At 45.4% G+C, this 23,229-nt stretch overlaps 1 protein-coding gene across 2 annotated transcripts in view; it reads right to left on the reverse strand.

Moving 5' to 3' along the window:
- The window catches only part of RBM20 (RNA binding motif protein 20), a 368,759-nt gene that overhangs the window by 38,215 nt on the left and 307,315 nt on the right, over positions 1–23,229 (reverse strand). The window lies entirely within an intron of this gene.

Below are 23,229 nucleotides of genomic sequence, written 5' to 3' on the forward strand. Positions count from 1 at the left end.
AGCCTTCCCTACTATGTGCATACCTGTTTCTTGATCCATCCTCTTTATAGATGCAGAGCACATGCGCTCGGTCTCCCCTGCCCCGTGCCGCGCTCAGCTGTCACTATGCCTTCGGCGCGCTGCCGGGAATAGCGCTCACATGCTTTTCCGGCCGCGCGCCGACGTCATGACGGATGGGGCGCGTGCACGGTGTGGGTGACGCCGTTGCGCATGCGCCGCACGTCATCTATCACTCGGCGGCCATATTGGATTGTCACATGATGTGTCATGTGACACACAAAGGGGTGTATTTAAAGGTCCTGGAAGCACTATAATGGATGCCTCTTGAGAAAGCCAGGTCCTAACACTGGCGAAACGCGCGTCGAGACTTTTTCTAACCCTGCGTCCTATCCCTGCACCACCTTTTGCAGGTCTGGGGTCTCTCTCTATCCGGGTGAGTCTGGTGCAACATGATTTTTGGGACTTTTGGGAGTATACAACCCACATGGGAGTGATTCCTAATTATTTCAACCACATGTCCCTCTCCCTGTCTTAATTTTAGCACCATGTCCTGACCCTTGGGGTGAACCTTCTGTTTAGACCTATTTATATGCAATATGAGGGATTATATGTCCGCTTGTCCTATCTATATGTCATTGTTACTAAAGTGATGTACTGTCTTTTAATATTTATACAATAACGTTTTTCTATGCCAGTCTACTCAGCTGTTCTCCCAATTTCTATGTATTGTTACTGGAGCCGGTTCCTCAAGAAACTGACTGTACTGTAAGGAAGATTGTTGCTGTAATATCCCTGAATTTCACTGGCCGTGCTTCAGATTAAATTCCACTGTTAAACTGTTGAAAAAGACTCTTGTCAGATGTGTCTGGTCAGCAATTGAATCTATCGTGTGCCTGAGAGAAGCTGCAGCCTATCATCGTCCTGAGTAACGGTTCCCCCAGGATTTCAAAGAATTCATGAAACCCGTCTCGCCCTATCTGAACATAGCGGCATGCGTGTAACATTGGTGGCCTGTATGGGGAATCCTGAGCCTGAATTAGCATGTAGAGGAAAAGTGTCTGGAAAAACACAGCAGCACAGCACCTCAATTCAACTCTGCTACACCAGTTAAAGGGGACCAGCCATAAAGAAAACTTACTAGCAGCAATGGATGTGGAAATACAAATAAACAGAATTAGTGAGCTGCTTCTTCAGTTAACCTGTGAAGTATTGAGAACAGTAGCAGAACATATAAAGATGTCAGAAGAACAGATTTCTAAAGCACATAACCTCAGGCAACTGTTAGCTGCCATTAATGCAAAAATGGATGAGCTGGGGGAGAAATATGCTGAAGATGTCATGAGGACGTTCCTCCAGGAGCTAACACAGTTTCTAACCAGGTTGAAGTTGAAGGATGGAGAGGCGGCACCAATTACCAAAAGCGGGAATCTACGTCTGCAGAGAGATCTACAGGAAGTGAAAGAACAATTCAAAACCCTAACAGCAGCCCTGCAGGAATCGACCAAAACCTCTGAATGGGTGACAGACTCAGACAGAACCTTTACCCTGCTTAGGTTAGATAAATCAGGGAGACAGTCCTCTCTAACACCACAAATCACCATAAGGAAAGAATTCAAGATCCTGGGACAGATTGGATAGTGTGAACAAAAAGAGAAACTGTTTTATATGAACTTGTTGCACCAGATCGATGCAGGCTTACAGACAGGCTACAAGCCAGATGAGATCGTCGAGGGGGTGGTGAAAGCGATCAGTCCAGGACTGAACCTCCATAGTATGCTAGAAATGAAGAGTCAATTGACCTTGCAACAGCTGAAGATGATTTTAAAAGGGCACTATAAAGAAGAGAGTACTTCAGAATTGTTCCACCTACTCCTTAACCTCTCATCGAAAAATAATGAATCACCCCAAAGTTTCTTGTTCAGAGCAACTGAACTGAAGGATAGACTGTTGTTTGCATCCAGAGATGTAGAAGCGGAGGAAAAGTTTGATGCTCGACTAGTCCAGAAGAAATTCTTGAGATCATTGGGAACGGGGTTAATCAGCAAAGACATCAAGTTGCAGCTGAAACAGTACCTAGAAGATCCTGGCATTCTGGACGAAGTCCTAATTGTAAAAATGAATGAAGCAGCTAGTTTGGAGTCAGAGAACGAACAGAAGTTAAAGAAAGGCTCTGCTCCTAAAATCACCAAAATGAGTCAGCTGAAGTTGGAGACCACTAGTGGCCATTTCGAAGATCATCATGGAGACCCTCCAGTGCCACCCCCGAGAGGGAACCTTAAATCGCCAACAAAAGAGAGGACCGGCAGCGCTGACTGGGAGGAAGTAATAGGAGAACTGCGAGCAGAGTTGATTGAGGTGAAAAAGTTGATTCGTTCCAGGCCAGAACCTATATCCCTCAGACCCAGGAGTGGGTTCCAAAACAGAAGATACCCGGCTTGTGAAGTGTGCCGTTCATCAATTCAGAGTACGGTGTGTGTCCACTGTCTAAAATGTGGTGAGGAAGGACATTATGCCAAGGAATGGCAATGGTCACAGTCGTTTGGGTAAAAGACAGGAGGTTGCCAGTGAGGGACGACTGGTAACCGCGACACGGAGGAGGCCCCAGAAGCAAATCCAAATCTCACCAAACCCCAGAATGGTGCATGAGGTAAAACGGCTGCGTCAGTACTATCCCCAAGTGTGTTCCCGTCTACAACAGCTGCAAGAGAGACAGGGGCATCAGTTACTTAATGCCCAGTGCGGAGGTCAAACGATGTACTCCTGGGAGGAGGATTCCTCGGTCAGTAAAGATAGCCTCATCAGCCTAATCGGTGAAAAGTGCTTTATACAGTGTCAGCTAGATGGACTCCTGGTAAAAGCACTGTGGGACACAGGAGCAAAAGCAAGACTTTTAAATTTAGAATGGAGAAGGCGCTACCTGCCACATACCTAACTTCGGTCACTAAAAGAACTCTTAGGACCAGTGGAACTCCACAGCAAAGCTGTCAACCAGACCGAAATCCCTTTCATAGGTTGGGTGGAAGTGGCTTTCCAACTGAGGGCCACAAAGAACAGCAACACCATTGAGCTTTTGGTACCTTTTCTTGTGACCAGTGATCAGAACGTGGCAGAGGATCCTATCCTGGGTTATAATGTAATCAGTGAGGTTATCACGAAACACAAGTCAGGGATGCTGGTCGTGGATGCAATTGCCACATCACTTGCCATACCCAATGCCGTGGCAGAAAATGTGATTCATAGAGTAAAGAAAGCACAGAATACAATGGACCTAAAAGAAGTCAAGGTAGGCTGGTGCCCAACCATCATCCCTGCAAATCAAATGGTGGGGGTAAGGTGTGGAGTCCGGGTAGAACCGGGATGAAAAGTCCAGAAAAGACTGTTCGTGCCAAAAGACTCCTCAGAACTTCCAGAAGCCCTAGTTCAAGGTGAGACTGTGCTTACGATTCCTACTGGTGGGTTTGCTCGAGTGACAGTACTGGTGATGAATAATACGAAACACTAAATTAGACTGGATCCAAAGACTGTGTTAGGTCACATTGACACCATTAAAACAGTATATCCAGCCAGTGTGAGACCCGCCCAGGGGTCTACCGTGAATTCAGTCTCCCCACCAAGGAACAGGAGTTGCCCAGGGGAGGAAATTACACGACCCACCTCAGGGTACTGGGATCCCCCAGTATCCTTGGAACACTTGTGTGCTGAAGACATAGCGATAGCAAAACAGATGCTGAGAGAAGAGTGTCATGCATTCTCTAAAGACTCTGATATAGGCTGTATCCCCTCGTTGCAATTGAAAAGCAATTTGAAAGACACGACCCCAATAACCAGAAGTTACATGTCTGTGGTGAAACCATTAGACCGTGAAGTGAAAGAGTATTTACAAGATCTAATCAACAGCGGTTGGGTCTAAAAGTCGAAGTCGTCTTATTCCTCTCCTATTGTTTGTGTTAGGAAGAAGGACGCTACATTGAGACTCTGTGTGATTACCGGGAACTAAACCGAAAGTCAGTACCTGATCAGCTCCCGATACCACAGATTCAAGATATGCTGGATATCCTATCAGGAGGTACCTGCTTCTCTATCCTCGATCAGGGTAAAGCATACAATCAAGGGTTTGTTGAAGAGTCCAGTAGACCCTTGAAAGCATTCATCACACCGTGGGGGTTATATGAGTGGATCCGCATACTATTTGGGCTCAGTTCAGCTCCAGCAGAATTTCAGAGGAGCATGGAGACCTGTTTGGAAGGATTGAGGGATGATATCGGCCAGCCATACTTGGATGACAATGTGGTACACAGCAAAACCGTCTGAGAGCATGTTGAACACGTGAGGACCATATTACAGCGGTATCAAGAACACGGAGTTAAGTTGAGCCCAAAGAAGTGTGAACTGTTCAAAAGGCAAGTCTGATTTCTAGGGAAAATTGTGTCCAGAAAGGATATACCATGGACCCAGCAGAAATCACTCCAGTACTGGCCTTAAAAGACAAGCAGCCCTCAACTGTCAGGAGTTGAGGCAGATCTTAGGATTCCTCTCCTACTATCGTACTTGCGTTCGGAACTACTTCCTCTTGGGAGGGACAACAGAGTCAACAACAACCATGGAGAAAAAGAAGAATGCGGGTAGGACTGGGCTTAAAAGAAACAATGCAGTTTCATCCCAACAGCCCATTCTCTGGACAGCAGACCACCAAGAGGTATTGGAATAGTCGACTACCTGGTAAAACCACCCATCTTGGGATATCCTGATTTCAACTTACCATTTGTTCTTCATTGTGACGCTTCTCAAGTTGGACTGGGAGCTGCCCTGTATCTGCATCAAGATGGAAAATTGAGAGTCATCGGTTACGGTTCTAGAACGTTGATAGACGCCGAGAAGAATTACCATCTACATTCCGGAAAATTGGAGTTCCTGGTATTGAAATGGGCTATCTATGAACGATTTAGAGATTATTCTGGAAGCAATTGACAGCACTACCCAAGCAGTGCAAGCTTATCAAGAGGAAGACACACCATTGTGGTTTCGGTTGACGGTGGAAACCACCATAAAAGCGAGAGAACAAGATCACCCCCTTTCCATTCAACAACTACCAAAAGGAAAAATCCGTAGAGAACAATGGTAAGAACAGATAATTGGTAGAATACTACTTTATGTGGACAAAGATCAGTTTCCAAGTAAACGGGAGAGAGATAATGAGTCACCAGCAGTATCTGTTTTAGTTGAAGAATGGACGAAGCTCTACCTCAGTGAAGACGGTATCCTGTATCGTAAAGGAGGACAAAACCGGCAGTTGGTACTATACAGAGTATTCCAAGTATTCCATAGGTGGTCTTCAAAGAACTCCATGAAAACATGGGACACGTGGGAGTGAAAAGGACAACCAACTTGATCCATGAACGTTTCTTCTGGCCGTACATGCAGAGAGAAATTGAAAGGTATGTGACCAGGGAGTGTGGGTGTCTGAAAGATAAACGTCCCAACACATCAACCCGGGCACCTATGGGCAACTTCTAAACTATGTATCCGTTTGAGATGGTCTCAATAGACTTTCTACATCTTGAGGGTGGTTACGAATACATCTTGGTGGTGATGGACCATTTTACTCGATTTGCCCAAGCATATGCCACCACCAATAAAGTTGGTCGAACAGCGGCAGAGAAGATCTTCAATGATTTTTCTTTGAGGTTTGGGTTCCCTACGAGGTTACACCATGACCAAGGAAGAGAATTTGAGAACCAGCTCTTTGCCAAGCTAGGAAAGTACTGTAGAATTCAGAGATCCCACACAACGCCCTATCACCCAGAGGGCAATGGACAAGTGGAACTTTTTAACCGGACATTATTGTCAATGTTGCGCCTTTAACAACTGACGAGAAGAAAGACTGGAAGAGTTCTCTTGTCAAAAGTGGTACATGCCTATAACTGTACAAAGAGTGATGCAACGGGTTACTCACCCTTCCTCCTGTTGTATGGACAATCTCCAAGACTGCGAATCGACATCATGTTCGATACTCTGGTGTCAGAGACTTACAGAACATATCCGGAGTACGTTCGGAAATGGAAGGAACGGATGGCAAATGCATACAACATAGCGTCTAAAGTGGTTACGCAAGGACAGAGGAAGAGTAAGGAGTACTATGATCAAAAATGTTATGGAGCAGAATTGGCACCATGAAGCCGGTTGCTAGGCAAGAACGTACGTGAGAAAGGTGGTCCAGGAAAACTTTGTTCGTACTGGGAATACAAGGTGTATGTGGTTGTAAAGAGGAAAGCCGATGACAGTCCAGTGTATGAAATGCAATTGGAAAGAGGGGACAAGAAAACCAGAATAGTCCATCGGAATTTATTACTACCCTGTGATTATCTCCTACCACAACAAGACTTCCCAGAAGCAGACAGAGATCGACTAAGAGACCACCACAGATTGAAGCTCCGGTGGTGGATAGTGACTTTGAAAGTTCCGATGAAGGAGAGCACACCGTTGTATTTCTCGGACCGGCAAGGAGAGGGTTGTACCATCCTCAGGAGAGTGAACTAACTCCCGAGGCTCCAGAGTTTGCACCAAGGAGTACAGATGATGTCCAATTCAGATCTGATGATTGAACACCGGTTACTGGAGAGACCGATCGACAGGAGAAGCAGAATTACCAGACCAGGTGGAAACAGACAATTCAAGAGAAGTACAGCAACTTAAAGGGACAGTTCCAAGATCATCTGAGGAAGTACGAGAAATGAGTGCGGCAGAAGAAACTCCTGCACGAGGAACCCATGGTATCTGAGGAACAACCCACCAGGAGGATGTCGACTTGAGAAGTGAGGAGGCCCGTGATGCTGACGTACGAGACACTTGGAGAACCGAGTCCAGTGCCAAGGACTGTCGACTGGAAACAGGTATCTGCCTGCGGACCAGGTAAGCCCAACTTGAGTGATATTAACCACCAAGAGACAGTATGGACAATGTTACCTGGTGGAAAGATTTGTTTTGGCCTAGTGAGAGAGAGAGCTGGTTGAAGACGTATGAAAGCTCCAGCGAAAGAGATGCTGATTGTTTTAATTATGTTAATTGTTTATTTCTTACAGGAGTCCTACAAGAAAAAGGTCGTAAGAATAGGTTGTTATCAATGTTTATAAATGTTATACCAATTTCACAATGACAAATTTATATATTGTGGCAAGACGACTTGCTCGGCTCTCCTGGAGGCAGACTCAGGACACACGTTCTCAGGTTTCCTTTCTGCTGGTTTATTATCAGCCATAAACTAATGCAGGTTTCACAGGAAAAACAAACATGACCCCTCTGGTTTAAACGAAAAAAACAAAAAACAAAGTATAACTCAGTCCATAGATGAGCGGGTTCCGCCCGCTCTCGGTAGCACAAACTGCACTGCTAAAGTCCATGTGAAAAGCTCTGCAGCTTCCACAATACTGTCTGGAGACTTCCCTCTCCAGACCACACTCCAGAGAAAAAAAAAAGGGACTGAGCTTTTACACATTGCTCAGCCACACCCTGAGGGGAGGTAGGGGGAATGGCGTCCCGCCCTCTTTGCCATTCCCATAAAACCACACACCCTTTAACAGAGTAAGCCTACCAGCATATAACACGCTGGCAGAAAAATAAAGTAGGTCTTAGTTCACACAGGAGAGCATCCTGAGTGACACATACCTCCCCTCACATATAAAACCAGTGACACTGTCACATATTCCCCCCCTCTGCCCAAAGCCGGGGGTTTGGGCACCTTCTGACACCAGGCAGCGAATCCTAGAGAGGGCATCTGCATTCCCATGTAACTTCCCGGGCCTATGCTCCACGTGAAAGTTAAACTCTTGAAGTCCTAGGAACCATTTAGTTACCCTGGCATTTTTACCCCTCTTCTCCCTCAACCATCTCAACGGGGCATGGTCTGATACTAATCTAAACTTCCGGCCTAGTAGGTAATATTTCAGTGTATCCACGGCCCATTTTATGGCTAAACACTCTTTCTCTACTATGGCGTAGTTCTTCTCGCAGGAGGACAGCTTTCGGCTTAGATAGAGAATGGGATGTTCTTCCCCATTTATCTCTTGGGAGAGTACAGCCCCTAGACCAACCTCTGAAGCGTCCATCTGGACCACAAATTCTTTCTTGAAGTCTGGCGTGAGCAGGACCGGCTGCTTGCACAATGTTAGCTTCAACTGTTGAAGCGCGGTCTCCGTTTCTTCCGTCCATTTCACCATGGTTGATTTGGTGCCTTTTAGAAGATCCGTTAGTGGCGCGGCAATCATGGCGAAATTCGGGATAAACCGCCGGTAGTATCCTACCATTCCTAGGAATGCTCTCACCTTCTTCGAGAGTGGTTGCGGCCAGGTTTGAATTGCCTCCACTTTCTTGATTTGCGGCTTTATTTCGCCTCTCCCAACAACATAGCCCAGGTACTTGGCCTCCTCCTTCCCGATGGCACACTTTCTTGGATTTATGGTAAATCCTGCTTTCCAGAACGGCCTGTAGTTTAGGTAGGTGACTAGCCCAGTCTGGGCTAAAGACCACAATGTCGTCGAGGTAGGCTGCGGCATACTTCTTATGTGGGGCTTGGATCCGATCCATAGCCCTCTGGAAAGTGGCTGGGGCCCCCTGTAGTCCGAACGGCATCCGCGTGTATTGAAAACACCCATCAGGTGTTGAGAAAGCCGTCTTCTCCTTAGCCATCTGGGACATGGGGATCTGCCAGTAGCCCTTCGTCAGGTCGAGAGTGGTGATGTACCTCGCCGGTCCAAGTCTCTCGATGAGTTCGTCGACGCGGGACATCGGGTACGCGTCACACTTGGATACCTCATTCAGCCGGCGGTAGTCATTACAAAACCTCCACTCTCCATTGGGTTTCGGCACAAGGACGATTGGGCTCGACCACCCACTCTTTGACTCCTCTATTACTCCGAGGTCTAACATCCTCTTCACCTCGGCCGAGATCACCTCCCGGCGTGCTTCCGGAATCCGATACGGCTTCAGATTCACTCGTACGTGCGGCTCTGTCAGCACATCATGCTCTACCACTTGAGTATGCCCCGGCAACTCTGAGAACAGCTCCCGATTCCGCTGTAGTAATTCTCAACACTGTTGCTTCTGGGCCGATGATAGAGTCTCTGCAATAGTGACCTTCTCCACCTTGCCTTCTGGTGTTGCTCCCAGGCAAGGAGTTTCCACAGGTTCACGGTCCCGCCACGGCTTGAGCAAATTTACATGATGTATTTGATGCGGCTTTCTTCGGCCAGGCTGGTGGACTTTATAATTAACCTCTCTGACTTTCTCCACCACCTCGTATGGACCTTGCCACTTGGCGAGGAACTTGCTCTCGATGGTAGGGATCAGCATCAAAACACGGTCCCCGGGCTGGAACTGTCTTAGTCTCGCCGACCGGTTATAGACCCTCGCCTGGGCTTCCTGCGCCTGGAGGAGATGTTCCTTCACGATGGGCATCACCTTTGACATTCTCTCCTGTAACTGGGCGACATGTTCGATGATACTCCGGTGTGGTGTGACTTCAGCCTCCCAAGTTTCCTTGGCGATGTCTAGGAGACCTCTTGGATGCCGCCCATATAGGAGCTCAAATGGAGAGAAGCCAGTGGAGGCTTGAGGAACTTCTCTGACCGAGAAAAGCAGAAATGGGAGCAGGTAGTCCCAGTCTCGCCCATCCTTTTCAACGACCTTCTTGAGCATCGCCTTTAAGGTCTTGTTGAAGCGTTCCACTAGGCCGTCCGTCTGTGGATGATAAACCGAGGTCCGAAGCTGAGTTATCTGAAGGACTCTGCAAAGCTCTTTCATCACCTTGCTCATGAAGGGGGTTCCTTGGTCTGTCAGAATCTCTTTTGGTAGACCTGTCCGAGCAAAAATATGTACCAGCTCTCGGGCTATACTTTTACTGGACATGTTCCTTAGGGGAACCGCTTCCGGATACCGAGTCGCATAGTCCATGATGACCAGGATATATTGGTGGCCCCGAGCTGGTTTAACTAAGGGGTCCACGAGGTCCAGGGCAATCCTCTCAAAGGGAACCTCTATCACAGGTAGTGGGACTAAGTGGGAGGAGGGAGCGGTTATTTGGCAGGTGGGGCAGGACCTACAATAGTTTTGAACTTCTCAACACCCTGGCCAATAAAACCTTCTCAATATCCTCTCCTGAGTTTTCTCGACCCCTAGGTGTCCCCCCAGAACATGTGAATGGGCCATATCTAGCACCCTCCGTCTGTTTGGCCCCGGCACTAACAGCTGTTCCACTATCTTACCGCCCCTCAGTTTGGCCACCCGATATAGCAACTCCCCCTGCACTGCAAAGTGGGGGAATCTGGTGTCGGCCCCCGGCTCTTGGGCAACCCCATTACATACAGTAACCTGGTCAAACGCCCCTTTTAAGGTCAGGTCTCGAACTTGAGCAGTCCCAAAGTTCTCTTTGGACATATCTAACGCAGGGAGGTCGGCCTCCTCGGTCACCGTCTCACCCTCATCCCCGACAAGAACGCACAGTGGGAACTCCTCCATCTGAGACTTCGTCGGGGGTTCTTCTTCAAGGACCTGGCTTTTCCCCATACTACTTAGCCCAGTTCCCCTCCCCCACAAGTCCCAGAATAAGGAAAAATCACGGCCCAATATGACGGGATGTATCAGGTCCTTTACTACGACTTCATGGGACTGGGCACCACAGTCTGTCCCCACTGTTACTGTGGCCACGGGATAGTCCTTAGCGTCACCATGGATGCACCGAACGCCCAGGGTTTTGGAAGGGATCAACTGGTGGGGAAGGGATGCTCTGATCAAGGTCACCAGACTCCCGGAGTCCAACAGCCCAAGCACTTTTACTCCATTAATGGACACTGCACACGCCTGTGGCCCCTCGCCGGGTTGACAGTCCACGCTACAGGCTGGATAGGCATAATAGGAGACCCGTCTGCCTAGGCTGCAGTCCATGGGCTCAGGGGATATTTGACACCTGGCGGCTACATGTCCAGGGTTGTGACACCGCCAGCAAACTATATCTTTACCAACTGTTCTAAAGGCACCTTCAGTAGGAGTGGGACGTCCCCCAGTGGTGGCTCTAGACCCCTTCCGTGGTGAATCCGCCCCCTTTTGGGTATCCCAGTAGGAAGAAGTGACTGCATCCGGTTTCCCAAGAGATCTCTCGACTACCTGGTACCTCTCTACCAGGCCGATGAAGTCATCTGCGTTCTGGGGATCACTCTGGGCAACCCAGGTCTGTACTGGCTTGGGAAGGGAATGCATGAACCTGTCAATCACCACCCGCTCAACCATCTGGGCCGGAGTGGAGGACTCCGGTTGTAGCCACTTCTGAACAAGATGCAGGAGGTCAAACATCTGCGAGCGAGGGGGTTTGTTGCTAGCATACGCCCAGTGATGAACTCGCTGGGCTCTTACCGCCATATTTACTCCTAGACGTGCTAAGATCTCTGTCTTTAGTTTGGCATATTCCTTAGCATCTTGCAGCGCCAAGTCAAAATACGCCTTCTGGGGTTCACCCGATAAATATGGCGCCAGAACCTCTGCCCACTGTGCTGGAGGAAGTCTCTCACGATCAGCCACCCTCTCAAAAACAGTCAGAAATGCTTCTACATCATCCCCAGGGGTCATCTTCTGCATGGCCCGCCTTACCGCCTTCCTGACGTGAGAATCATCAGTCGGCCCTGGGGGTGGGGCGGCTGCCCTGCTCTGGATGGCGTCCGCCAAAAGCTGTATCTGATGTTGTTCCTCCTGCTGGTGCTGCTGCGCCTCCTGCTGGTGCTGCTGCTGTGACTTTTGCTGCAACTGGATCTGCTGAAGCAACAGTTTGGTCGTCTCCTGGTGCTGCTGCTGCATGCTCCGCTGGGCCTGCTGCATACTCTCCTGGTGCTGCTGCTGCATGCTCTGCTGGGCCTGCAGGTGTTGCTGCTGCATGCTCTGCTGGGCCTGGACCAGGTGCTTAACGAGCTCCTCCATGCTGCTGGACTTCCCTGGCTGGCTGGCGGCCTTCACCCAGGACATCCACCGGTCTTTGTAGCAGGTACACGTGTTCCTGGAATCCTGCACGCACTCTCACACCAACTGTGGCAAGACGACTCGCTCGGCTCTCCTGGAGGCAGACTCAGGACACACGTTCTCAGGTTTCCTTTCTGCTGGTTTATTATCAGCCATAAACTCATGCAGGTTTCACAGGAAAAACAAACATCACCCCTCTGGGTTAAACGAAAAAAAACAAAAACAAAGTATAACTCAGTCCATAGATGAGCGGGTTCCGCCCGCTCTCGGTAGCATAAACTGCACTGCTAAAGTCTATGTGAAAAGCTCTGCAGCTTCCACAATACTGTCTGGAGACTTCCCTCTCCAGACCACACTCCAGAGAAAAAAAAAGGGACTGAGCTTTTACACATTGCTCAGCCACACCCTGAGGGGAGGTAGGGGGAATGGCGTCCCGCCTTCTTTGCCATTCCCATAAAACCGCACACCCTTTAACAGAGTAAGCCTACCAGCATATAACACGCTGGCAGAAAAATAAAGTAGGTCTTAGTTCACACAGGAGAGCATCCTGAGTGACACATACCTCCCCTCACATATAAAACCAGTGACACTGTCACAATATATAGTTACTAAGCTTTCACCACTGTCTCAGAATTGGTCAGATTGACCAATTAAGACAAATGTAGAGAACGGCATTCAAAAAGGAGGGAAGAGTGTGACATGCAGAGGAAGTGTTGTGATTCAGAAGCACCAAGCAACTGGAGGGGTTAACACAGTCACAGGAGACAGGGAGTGTTTTAGCAGTGCCCCAGGGGGATTGTGGGGAACTTGTTATTGTAGTCTGGCTGAAGCTGAAGAGAAAGGTGGTGTGTTATCTGGATCTGACAGAAGGCAACTGAACAGGATTCAGATCAGGAGAGAAACTAAACACAGGTCAGATAAACTCCCTGAACTAACAATACAGAGTATTATTAGGCAGGAAGATAAGGACTGGAAGGAATTGTCACATGGATCATCTCCCTCATCAAACCCTCCCCCCTCCATCTCCATGCAAAATAAAGAATGCTGTGTACTATTGTCTCCTTGTGAAGGAAAAGCCTGTGGTTGTGTATGCATAGAAGTGTGCTGCTAAGAGATCTAATCTATGCTGAATTATGCTACTGAAGAGACTGTAATACTGTTCCTTGTGAGGAAATTTCTGTATTATTACTGGAGCCGGTTGCTTGAGAAACTCAAGACTGTACTGTAATGAAGATTGTTGCTGTAATATCTCTGAATTGCACTGGCCGTGCTTCAGATTAAATTCCAATGTTAAACTGTTGAAAAAGACTCTTGTCAGATGTGTCTGGTCAGCAACTGAATCTATCGTGTGCCTGAGAGAAGCTGCAGCCTATAGTCGTCCTGAGTAACGGTTCCCCCAGGATTCCAAAGAATTAATGAAACCCGTCTTGCCCTATCTGAACCTAGCGACTTGCGTGTAACAAAAATAAGCAGGTGCGAAGGTGTATTTAAATGATAGACTGCCATGAAGCACCAAGCAGTATGACTTAGTTTGAACAGTCATTCAGTGCTGACAAGGTCAGAGAGCGTCAAAAGCAGAAGGGATAATCCTAAAGAGAAGTCACAACAAAATACAGGGTCATCAGCAAGATCAGTAGTCAGACACAAAGTAAGCATACACACCTAACTATAGCAAATCTACAACTATCAATCTGCTGCACACAGCAAGCCAGTTAAGTACCCTGTAAATCATTTGAGGATGGGAGGCAACTGAGGAAATGCCCACAGGCTAAACCATTGAACAGCAGGCCTGTCAATCAAAATGCTGACAGCCTAGCATGTCCCAGGATCAGATTGGATGACTGAACTGTCACAGACAAAACCAACAGTCCAGCACACAACAGATCCCATAGGGTGGCTGAGCTGTCACTCACATCATCCCTAGGCTACATTCAAATGTGAAACCGTGACAGCATATTTACCTGCCATAGTGGCGCCATTCCTCCAAACACATGGTTGTGTCACTAAGCGGAAGTCCATACTAACAGCATAGTAAAGGTTGCAGCCGATTAGCAGCTGGTCGGCTGAAGTGGTCAAGTGACATAACAATGTAACACAATGCTGCAATCAGAGGAACGATGCCTGTCCGGAAGGTAAGTAGGCAGTTTTATTAAAATTTTCTGATGGACAGTGGAGCTGTTAAGAAGGGAACGTCCACTAGTGGGCAACCCCTATAACTTTTTGGATCACTGTCTTGATACCTGAACAATATTAGTCAACTGGAGGCCATTGCCATGTGCAATAGGCTAAGATTCCTCAGGAACACTGCTAGAAGCTGGTGTCTTGCTATATGTCTAGTCTGCAGCAAGTCGTATCAGCCTGGGGGGCTCCACTATGTAGTAAAGACACTGGTCATGAAGGGGTGAATTATTCTGAGACTGCAATAGTCATTAATTGTGGCATTTTGTGTTGTTTGGAGGACCCACTTATTATATTAATTGTGTCCAGTTATTTACATTATTCTTGTTTCATTGGTATATTATAAACAGACAGAAGAAAGTTTACAAATTTTGGTGCTAAAGCTAATTTGTAATAGAGGAAAATAATTTTGATTGCAACTGTAAGGGTGAAATATCGACCTGCAACCGCGATAGTGAAGTGATCATCCAATTTCTCAATCAGTGATGGCAAAGTGAAATGAAAAAAGCATATCTTATTGTGGTCTGTAAGCAGACTACTATCTCTCCCTACTCCCCCATATATATATGAGTGTTTGGCTGTGCCAAGAACTCATGTTTTCAATGGCGAGAGAGGAGAAAGCGACTACCAGACACCTCTCATCTCTCCTGAAAATGGAAGGATTGGACGTTGAAATTCCAACTGCCTGATCCTTCTTTTCCCCCACCCCTGACCTTATCTGTTGGGCAAGAGTGGGAGGCCTCTATACACATAAGATAGTCAGCAGGTTTGACCAACTTTCATCTAATGTATAGGTGGGCTTAACGTCATGTAAACAAAAGGTCCAGTGTTGCTGTCATGTCTAAGACAGGCAGTTTTACAGCGGGAGGACCCGGCAAATAGTTCCTCATGAAAGTCATATATAGAGTTTTATATGGAGCCTTGAATGCACAATCATCACAGTATATACAGTGGTGTGAAAAAGTGTTTGCCCCCTTCCTAATTTCTTAATCTTTTGCATATTTGTCACACTTAACAGTAGTGTTCAAAATAATAGCTGTGTTCAAAAACATGAGTTAAGCACAAAATCTTTGTACTAGTTTTATTTCCATGCATTGGGAACATTGCACACTGTTTTCTAATTCAAACCATGAAGAGAAATGTATATAATTTTTAACTACTTTACTGAAAATAACAAAACATGAACATTGGGCTGTTCCATAGCAGTGTCTGCATTTGTATTTACAAACTCACAATATGTCTCTACTTTTTTTTTAGGATTTACCATTCCTGTGAATCACTAACCTAATATTTACTTGTATACCCACAGTTTTGTAGAACTGCTTCACGTCTATATTGCATAGAGTCAACCAACTTCTGGCACCTGTCAACTGTTATTCCAGCCCAGGAGGCTTTCACTACATCCCACAATTTCTTGCCATTTATTGGCTTTGCCTCAGAAACTGCATTTTTTATGTCACCCTACAAGTGTTCTATCGAATTAAGGTCCACGGATTGGGTTGGCCACTCCATAACCACAATTTTGTTGGACTGGAACCAAGATTTTACTGGTGTGTTTAGGGTCGTTGTCTTGTTGAAACAACCATTTCAAGGGCATATCCTCTTCAGCGTAAGGCAACATGACCTCTTCAAGTATTTTAATATATGCAAACTGGTCCATGATCCCTGGTATGCGGTAAATAGGTCCGGCACCATAGTAAGAGAAAAATGCCCATATCATGATGCTTCCACCATGCTTCACTGTCTGCAGAGTGTACTGTGGCTTAAATGCAGAGTTTGGGAGTCGTCTGACGAACTGTCTGCGGCCCTTGGACCCAAAAAAGAACAATTTTACTTTCAACAGTCCACAAAATGTTTCTCCATTTCTCTTTAGGCCAGTTGATGTGTTCTTTGGCAAATTATATCAACTTCAGTACATGTCTTTTTTTAACAGTGTGACTTTGCGGGGACTTCTTGCTAAGAGATTAGCTTTACACAGGTGTCTTCTAACTGTCACAGTCCTCACAGGTAACTTGAGACTGTCTTTGATAATCCTGGAGCTGATCATTGGCTGAGGCTATTCTTTGATCCATTCAAATGGTTGTCTTCCATTTTCTTCCACGTCTCGCTGGTTTTTCTTTCCATTTTTAAGCATTGGAGATCATTTTATCTGAACAGCCGATCATTGTCTGCACTTCTTTATAACTTTTTAATCAAAGTACGCTGTTCTTCTGAACAATGTCTCGAACAACTCATGTTTCTCAGGCTTTCAAAGAGAAATGCATTGTACAACATGTGCTAGCTTCACCCTTAAATAAGGACCACCTGTTTCTTCACAGAATGATTGACCTCATTAATTGAACTCCATATTGCTATGATTTTGAACACACCACCTTTTCAATTAATTATTCAAATACACAGACTCAAAAACATGCAGATCATGAATGCGGAGTCTGTTGGTTTTCTTAAAATCTACTGCACCAACTGGGAAATTGTTTGCCATGTAGTAATATAATTTATACCAAAACAGTGATTAATCTGGTTAGTCATATTGAGCTGCTATTATTTTGAACACTACTGTAAATGTTTCAGATTCCAAAACAAATTTAAATATTTGAGAAAGATAACACAAGTAAACACAAAATGCAGTTTTTAAATTAAGGTCTTTATTATTGAGAGAAAAAGAAATCCAAACATGCAGGACCCTGTGGGAAAAAAGTGATAGCCCCTTCCCCCCCTTAAAACAAATTAACTGTGGTTTATCACATCTTTGGGAAGCTGAGTTAAATTTCCCTAGCCACACACAGGCCTGATTACTGCCACACCTGTTCTCAATCAAGAAATCACTTAAAGGAGTTGTCCCACGAATAAAAGTTATAAAAGTTATTTTTAATCAATAGGTCTTGGAATAATAATATTTAAACACATCCAATTGTGGAAGTTAAAATGTTCCTGTGCTGAGATAATCTTATAAATGTGCCCCTGCTGTGTACTGTGAAATGGCTGTGTCTGACCGTGCAGGAACACGGTCTGATCATACCACAGCTCCTGGGTGGGGGAGGAAGGAAAAGAGTATACAGAGTTCATGGGAAAACCCCTTTAAATACGACCTGCCTGACAAAGTGAAGTAGACCAAAAGATCTCAAAAGCTAGACATCATGCTGCGATCCAAAGAAATTCAGGAACAAATGAGAAACAAAGTAATTGAGATCTATCAGTCTGGAAAAGGTTATGAAGCCATTTCTTAAGCTTTGGGACTCCAACAAACCATAGTAAGAGCCACTATCCACAAATGGCGGAAACATTTAACAGTGATAAACCTTCCCAGTATTGGCCGGCCAACCAAAATTACCCCAAGAGCTCAGCGACAACTGATCCAAGAGGTCACAAAAGACCCACAACAACATACAAAAACTGCAGGCTTCACTTGCCTCAGTTTTGGTGGAGTCATGAATACTGATCTTAAGAAAGAGACTGGGCAAAAATGGCATGCTTGGCAGAGTTCCAAGACGAAAACCACTGCTGAGCAAAAAGAACATAAAGCCCTATCTCAGTTTTGCCAGAAAACATCTTGATGATCGCCAAGACTTTTGGAAGAATACTCTGTTCCCTAATAATTGTATGCCCTTAAATCACAGAGTGATGTCACACAAAATAGTTAATAAATAACATTTCCCACATGTCTACTTTACATCAGCACAATTTTGGAAATATTTTTTTTGTTAGGAAGTTATAAGGGTTAAAAGTTAACCAGCGATTTCTCATTTTTACAACAAAATTTAGAAAACCATTTTTTTTAGAGACTAAAATTACATTTGAAGTGACTTTGAGGGGTCGGTCTATATGACAGAAAATACCCAAAAGTGATACCATTCTAAAAACTGCACCCCTCAAGGTGTTCAAAATCACATTCAAGGAGTTTATTAACCCTTCGGGTGCTTCACAGGAATTAATGGAATGTAGAAGGAAAAAATAAACATTTAACTGTTTTTCACAAAAAATTTTTACTTTAGACCCATTTTTTTTTTTACTGTCACAATGGTAACAGGAGAAAATGGACCCCAAAATTTGTTGTGCAATTTCACCTGAATAGACAGATACCCAATATGTGTGGGAAAATTACTGTTTGGGTGCACGGCAGGGCTTGGAAGGAAACGAGCACCATTTGACTTTTTGAATGTAATATTTGCTGGCATAATAGCGGACGCCATGTAGCGTTTGGAGAGCCGCTGATGTGCCTAAACAGTGGAAACACCATTCTGGAAACTAGACCCATCAGGGAACTTATCTAGATGTGTGGTGAGCACCTTCAAACCCGAGGTGCTTCACAGAAGTTTATAACGAGCCATGAAAATTAAAAAAAACTCACATTTTTCCTGCAAGAAACAAACAGCAGTGAATGTTGCTAAGTGAAGATTGCAAACTGCCGTTATAGTGATCAAAACGTTGCAGTGACCAGTACGTTATGCCAAGCTTGTACTTCTGGAGACATGCACCCATAAATTAGGCGGGTTCTCATCGCTACAGGAATGCCAAACATGTGGTCACTAACTGCGGTTTAGGCACACTGTGGAGCTCAGAAGGGAGGTGCACATTTGGATTTGGGAGCGCAGAATTTGCTGGATTTCTTTTGGAGGGCGAGGTGCCATTTAGTTTTTCCTGAGCCTTTGTGCTACCAGTAACATGGAAGCCCCCTGTATTTCCTTTAACAGATGAAGGACCTGAGTGGGGATTTGCCGTTTTTGTGAATGGAGTTGACGCTTTTATTGGGAACATTTTACATAACATTTGGGATCACACTTATCCTGCGCTCTACGCTGAGCACTTATATCGGGGTTCCCATCTAAATCTCCGAGTGCGTGATTCAGTTGAAACCCCGAGGGATCCATTCACTATAATGAGGCAGCAGAGTCACTCTGGACTCTGTTCAGCGTCGTCCTTCTTTTCAGAAGTGCACAAAACCAGGGCTGCAGAGTCGGAGTCGTGGAGTCGGTGTCCATTTTGGTGGAGTCGGTAAAAATGGACCGACGCCAACTCCTAAAATATATAATAAATTGGGTACAGTAATTCAATGCAGTTTGTGGGGAATATTTTTTCATAAGAATTTGAGAAAGTTATAAAATGTCCTATAAATGTCTGTCCTATTCCTGATCTGAGGGTCTAGACTTTTAGCTGAGATGAATTTGTCCTACAGTAAATTTATCACTTAAACATGAGCCATGTATGAGGGAGTCGGAGTCGTGGAGTTGGTGTCATGGAAATTGGGGAGTCGGAGGTTTGGCTTATGGACTCCACAGCCCTGCCCAAAACTGTGGCCAACAGCACTTTTATGCACGCCTAATAAAAAGACAGGCACCGCCGGATCATAGGCCAGATGGTGTCCGCAGTGCCTCCATCTGCCTCGTTATAGGGAATCTTTCGCCAGGGTTTCCGTCTGAATCACGTATTTCAGAGATGTACACGGAAACCCCGGTATAAGCGCAGAGCGCAGGATAAATGTGCGCTGAGCCTTACTGCGATCTTGGGAAGGCATAATGAATAAGTCAACAGAAGATGAAAAATTAGGCTATGTGCCCATGATGCAGAAATGCTTCGGATTTTTCATGACCGTTTCTGCATCTCCCTGGCAGAAAAAATGCATGCGGATTGTAGATGCATTTTGCCTGCCAGGGACATGCGGATGTGAAGCATTCTTCACATGCATTTCCGCATGCGGGTTGACAAGCGCTTTCCAGGCGATTTTAGCATCACTTGGAAAGTGCTTGTCAACTTGGTCACACTATATAAATCCATGCAAACGGCATGGATTTATATAGTGTGACCGTAAAGAATGGTAAAAAATAAATATATACTTACCTTCTGATGGCCCCCGGAGTCTTGCTTCTCTCCGTCCTGGCGGAACACTGAAGGATCTGCCGATGTCAGCATCGCGTGACCCGTCACATGACTAAATGACGTCAGCGCAGGTCCTTCTGTCCACCGCGATCTGCCGGCAAGCAAAGACAAGGACATCGGGGGCCATCAGAAGGTAAATATAATATTTATTTTTTATTTTATTCTGTTTTTTACAGGTTCTATGGTACCTGGGTCCGGAGGAGAGTCTCCTCTCCTTCAGACCCGGGTACCATCCGCGCATTGAAACGCTTGGATTCCGCATGTATAGATGCAGTGATGCAGAATCCAAGCGCTCCAATGCCTGTCAATGGCGGCGAAAACGCAGCGCTTCCGAAAAATAATTGGTAGTGCTGCGTTTTTTTCCGCAATGATAACCGGCAGCGGAAATTTCCGCAGCATGTGCATAGCACATGCGGATTATCATTGGGGAACATGGCAGACCTTCTACCCAGCGTTGTTTAAGCATTTATGCAGCGGAATTGCCGCTGCAAAAACGCTTAAAAAACGCATCGTGGGCACACAGCCTTTCATTTATTTATTTTTTACGCCGTTCCTCGTGCGGTATAAGTGATTAGGCGACTTTATTCTTCGGGTCGGTGCGATTACAGCGATACCAGATTCATATTGCTTTTTTATGATTGGCAGCTGTCACAGACTAAAAGACGCTTTTTATTGTAAAAACAAGTTTTTGCATTGCCATATTTTGATAGCTATAATTTTTCTATATTTCTGCTGACAGTCATGTTACGGCTTGTTTTTTACGGGGCGAGTTGACGTTTTTATTGGTACCATTTTCGGGCAAATGACGTCTTTTGATTGCTTTCTCTTCTGTTTTTTGGGAGGCAGAATGAACAAAAACCAACAATTAAGGAATTGTTTTTTGGGGATTTTTTTATGCCGTTCTGCGTGAGGTAAAATTGATAAGGCAGCTTTATTTTTCAGATCAGTACTATTTCAGCGATACCACATTTATATCTTTTTTTATGTTTTAGCACTTTTACGCATTTACACAATAAAAACTTTTATAGAAAAAAATAATTATTTTTGCATTGCTTTATTCTGAGAGCTATAACTTTTTTATTTTTCCCCTGACGGAGCTGTATGGCGACTTGTTTTCTTGTGGGACAAGATGATGTTTTCAGCGATACCATTTTTATATACATTCATCTTTTTGATCACATTTTATTCCACGTTTTGTTCAGCGGTATGATGATAAAACATAGTTTTTGCCTTGTTTTTCGTTTATTTTTTTACGGTGTTCACTGAAGGGGTTTACTAATGGGACAGTTATAGGTTCAGACACAGCCATACCAAATATGTGTACTTTTTTTTTTGTTTACACAGATAAATGTATTTATTGGATTAATATTTTTTCTTTTTTTTTACTCTTCATTTTGTGATTTTTTAAAAAATTATTTTTATTAACTTTTTTTTTCACTTTATTATATTGTCCACTATGGGACATCAACTTACCCTGCCCTGATCACTGATCTAATACTTGCACTGCATCTGCACTGCAAAGCATCAGATAAGCGTCTCACAGGCAGGAAGGAAGCATCTCTCTGAGCAGGCGCTGAGTGGCCACCTTCCTGCAGGACCCTGCGGGCCATCTTGGGACCATCAGCACAACATGATCACATCATGTTATACTGATGGGAGCAGACAGGGAGCTCACTCCCTGTGTGATGCCCTGCGATGTCCTATCACTATTGACACCTGCATCACGGGTTGAACACCACGAATGGCGCCAATCATGGGCGTTGCTGTGGGGTGTCGGCTCTCTCATAGAGCTGACACCCGCACTCTATCGCTGCGGCGCTCACCCGCACCATCGCAGCACAGAATATGGCGCTTTGCAGGAATGCAGCTCCCGCGGCGCCGTACATACAGTACAGACCAAAAGTTTGGACACACCTTCTCATTTAAAGATTTTTCTGTATTTTCATGACTTTGAAAATTGTACATTCACACTGAAGGCATCAAAACTATGAATTAACACATGTGGAATTATATACTTAACAAAAAAGTGTGAAACAACTGAAAATATGTCTTATATTCTAGGTTCTTCAAAGTAGCCACCTTTTGCTTTGATTACTGCTTTGCACACTCTTGGCATTCTCTTGATGAACTTCAAGAGGTTGTCACCCGAAATGGTTTTTACTTCACATGTGTGCCCTGTCAGGTTTAATAAGTGGGATTTCTTGCCTTATAAATGGGGTTGGGACCATCAGTTGTGTTGTGCAGAAGTCAGGTGGATACACAGCTGACAGTCCTACTGAATAGACTGTTAGCTGCTTTTTTCATGCCATAATACAAATTCTAAGTAAAGAAAAACGAGTGGCCATCATTACTTTAAGAAATGAAGGTCAGTCAGTGTGAAAAATTGGGAAAACTTTGAATGTGTCCCCAAGTGCAGTTGCAAAAGCCATCAAGCGCTACAAAGAAACAGGCTCACATGAGGACCGCCCCAGGAAAGGAAGACCAAGAGTCGCCTCTGCTTCTGAGGATAAGTTTATCCGAGTCACCAGCCTCAGAAATCGCAGGTTAACAGCAGCTCAGATTAGAGACCAGGTCAATGCCACACAGAGTTCTAGCAGCAGACACATCTCTACAACAACTGTTAAGAGGAGACTTTGTGCAGCAGGCCTTCATGAAAAAATAGCTGCTAGGAAACCACTGCTAAGGACAGGCAACAAGCAGAAGAGACTTGTTTGGGCTAAAGAACACAAGGAATGGACATTAGACCAGTGAAAATCTGTGCTTTGGTCTGATGAGTCCAAATTTGAGATCTTTGGTTCCAACCACCGTGTCTTTGTGCGACGCAGAAAAGGTGAACGGATGGACTCTACATGCCTGGTTCCCACCGTGAAGCATGGAGGAGGAGGTGTGATGGTGTGGGGGTGCTTTGCTGTTGACACTGTTGGGGATTTATTCAAAATTGAAGGCATACTGAACCAGCATGGCTACCACAGCATCTTTCAGCGGCATGCTATTCCATCCGGTTTGCGTTTAGTTGGACCATCATTTATTTTTCAACAGGACAGTGACCCCAAACACCTCCAGGCTGTGTAAGGGCTATTTGACCAAGAAGGAGAGTGATGGGGTGCTATGCCAGATGACCTGGTCTCCACAGTCACCAGACCTGAACCCAATCGAGATGGTTTGGGGTGAGCTGGACCG

The sequence above is a fragment of the Phyllobates terribilis genome, unplaced genomic scaffold (assembly GCF_046119375.1).
Source record: "Phyllobates terribilis strain yellow unplaced genomic scaffold, ASM4611937v1 Scaffold_5__5_contigs__length_657084704, whole genome shotgun sequence".
NCBI classification, from domain to species: domain Eukaryota; kingdom Metazoa; phylum Chordata; class Amphibia; order Anura; family Dendrobatidae; genus Phyllobates; species Phyllobates terribilis.